Source organism: Nicotiana attenuata, unplaced genomic scaffold (genome assembly GCF_001879085.1).
Source record: "Nicotiana attenuata strain UT unplaced genomic scaffold, NIATTr2, whole genome shotgun sequence".
Lineage (NCBI taxonomy): Eukaryota > Viridiplantae > Streptophyta > Magnoliopsida > Solanales > Solanaceae > Nicotiana > Nicotiana attenuata.
Genome location: NW_017697382.1, coordinates 1 through 2,987, shown reverse-complemented (window position 1 = coordinate 2,987; position 2,987 = coordinate 1). Strand labels below are relative to the sequence as shown.

The window sequence follows — 2,987 nt, the reverse complement described above, 5'->3', positions numbered from 1 at the left end:
ATGTTAAAATATTTCGATATGGGTCCAATGGTAAAAACTATTTTTTGGATTAAGGCGTCGTTCTGTTGATATTTCGTCTGTGACATTGCATAATACAGCTTTTGGAAGCCAATGTGGTTGCTTTGTATTGAATCAATCAGTCGTTTTTATATTTTAAATTCATATCATGTTATTAGTGTTTCAGAAAACAAATTGTGGTTTCAGCCAGAGTGCACAGGCAGTGGTTCTGATGGCCAAGTGGGTCCCAGCCCACGAGCATTCCACGTTGCTGTATCAATTGACTGTCATATGTTCATCTTTGGTGGGAGATCTGGCAATAGAAGGTATGCAGATGCTACATAACTCATATTTTGTGTATTATAATTGTTGCTTCTGCCAATGCCTTTAGTTGGGTATCCTCATTTTCAGATTAGGCGATTTTTGGGTTCTGGATACTGGTAAGGATTTCTTTCTACCTTGGCTATGTGAGCTGCTATGCAAAGAAAAATGCATCATTATTTTCTATTTCATCTTTTCACTATCATTGGACATTTGTGAAAAGTTCACAATAATCTCATTGATATTACACCAAGTTGCAGTGCAGGTTTACATCAAACCTCCTTCCAATTATACAATATTGGATAGCTCTTTTGCCTAAAATATAGTAATGATCAACAAGGAGTTGTTAATCATCCATAATGGATTTTCAACTCCTTCAGAAGAATTCCTTTCTCTCTCAAATCAACCAGAAGATGCATAAAGGATCACCCTTCAGCTCCTTCCCAGTGTCCATCTTCCTTTACCTCCAGCGCTCCGAAGTTTCCTCCACAGCTCTCAGTAGAGGGGTATGAAAAATATAGTATGCTATCCGAGTAAAGCTGCCTCTAAGCCGTATAAAATCCACATTCTCACTGATCAGTGTTTGCTTGGCAGAAACAACACAAATTAACTAGTGCCCGACTCATCCCCTGCTAGCTATCCGCTGTTAGTATGGCGTTCTAAGCTGCAAACCATGTTAAGAAAGTATATTTCACTGTCATCAGACTTGGGTCTTGATTTTTTTATCTCTGCGGTGCTAGATATATGGCAATGGTCAGAGTTGACAAGTTTTGGTGACTTACCTTCTGCAAGGGATTTCGCAGCTGCTTCAGCCATTGGAAACAGTAAAATTGTTATGTAAGTTTGTCTTACATTTTGCTGGTGCTTATGTCTTATCCTTCTTTCATTATTTTTTGGCATTGATTTGCATGCAGGTATGGTGGCTGGGATGGTAAAAAGTGATTGTCATATGTCTATATCTAGGACACAAGTACTGTCTTTGATAGCAACTCTAGGTTTTCTCTATCCTTTCCTTGTGTTAGATAACAATTTATCCATAACAATTGGTATGAATTTTGAATAGTGTCTCTTGAGTGGAGGGAGTTATCTGTTTTAGGAACTTTACCCCCACCTAGATGTGGCCATACCTCTACTATGGTCGAGAAAAGATTGCTTGTCTATGGTGGTAGAGGTAAATATGGATGATGATTTTGATTTACATTTGCCTTGGAAATATCATGTTTGTCTCTGTAATTTGCTATTCAGCTATTTTCATATACTGTAAAGGTTTTATGTTGCTTAGAAAATCTTGAGGTCTTCTACGTATTAGGTTGAGCGCCCCCCCCCCCCTCCCCCTTACAGTCTGAATTAAAGCAGTTTATCAGCAAATTTAGTTTGACTTAAGCATACGGGAAAATTTCACAGACACTTTATATGGTGAGTGAAGTTAAGGATTTAAACTTGCACGTCTTTGCTACATCCTAAACTAATATGTTGAAGGGAATGAAGCTCTTAAATGCCCCAAAGTAAATGGTTCAGTGCATGGGCGTCCAGAGAAATGGTCTTGAAAGATTTCAATATAGCAAGGAATTTAACAGAGTATGAGATCCATTAAGGAGAAGTCTGAATCTTTGTATGTTTCCTTGCCGTAAGAAAACCCTTTTCAACTTGTGATGTTTCCTTTTTCTGGTATATTATCGTTGGGTTTGTAAAGAAGAGAAGATGTGATTTAACTTCATCATGTTGCTTCTTGAATTGGCATGGCATGTCATACATTTTCAGCTAATATTTCGTGGTTGTGCTTATCCAGTCTTACAGAAATAGGAACAAATTTTTCCTAGAAAATATGAGTTTGGTTGCCCTTGAAGAAATACTCTAGTTCGTATAGCTGGAATTTCTATTTTTCATTTACTGCTTTCCAGTAATTAGTCAACATTCTTTTGGATCACTCACACGTTATTTGTACCGTATCATCTGCTGTAGTTAGTTTGAATTGGTTTTATCTTTCCACTTTCTTTTTTTCTGGACTTCTCTCTTGAAGCTTTTATAACTATTTTTCTTGTTTAAGCACTTAGCTATATAAAAACTTCTGATTTTTCCGGAAGGAAGAGAACGAAAGCCCTGGATGGACCAACTGAAGCTTCCAGGTCAAGCTCTTACAGCGCGTTGTGGACATACCGTTACATCTGGAGGACTCCATGTAAGTCCTTTTCATGGTGAAAGTCATGGCATGCAAAACTATGCAAGTTAATAGTTGGAATATAAGGAGATAAGAATGAGTTAAAACTGTTCTTGGGGTGTTGCTGTTTATCAGCTGCTAGATGTGTTACATCTGTCTTGGAAATATCTTTGAAAATCTATTTGCAGTGAAAACATAATTAGCACGTCTGATGCGTGCAATTTTTACTGGCAATTTTGAGTTTGTTGATGAGGTATAATTTCTTTTAGCACATATAACCCCTTAAGAAAAGAATATTAAAATTTTTATTTAACTCACTTTTTTTACTCTGGTAGTAAAACTAGAGGAGCCGAAACCCTTTGCAAGTAGATGTGTTGTTGCCACTTTGAAGAGTTCTAAAAGAATAGTGGTGGAGATAATATCCAAACTTCTGAAATTCCTTTCCTTATACTCTCTTGTTACTTCTTAAGTCGTATATATATATATATATATATATATATATATATATATA

At 36.6% G+C, this 2,987-nt stretch overlaps 1 long non-coding RNA gene across 1 annotated transcript; it reads left to right on the top strand.

The window, feature by feature from the left end:
- The first annotated feature begins 406 nt into the window (after positions 1 to 406).
- On the top strand, positions 407 to 1,259 carry LOC109222688. Its single transcript, XR_002067442.1, has 3 exons — positions 407 to 437; positions 1,059 to 1,155; positions 1,233 to 1,259. It is a non-coding gene; the product is annotated as an uncharacterized LOC109222688 (long non-coding RNA).
- The last annotated feature ends 1,728 nt before the right edge of the window (positions 1,260 to 2,987 follow it).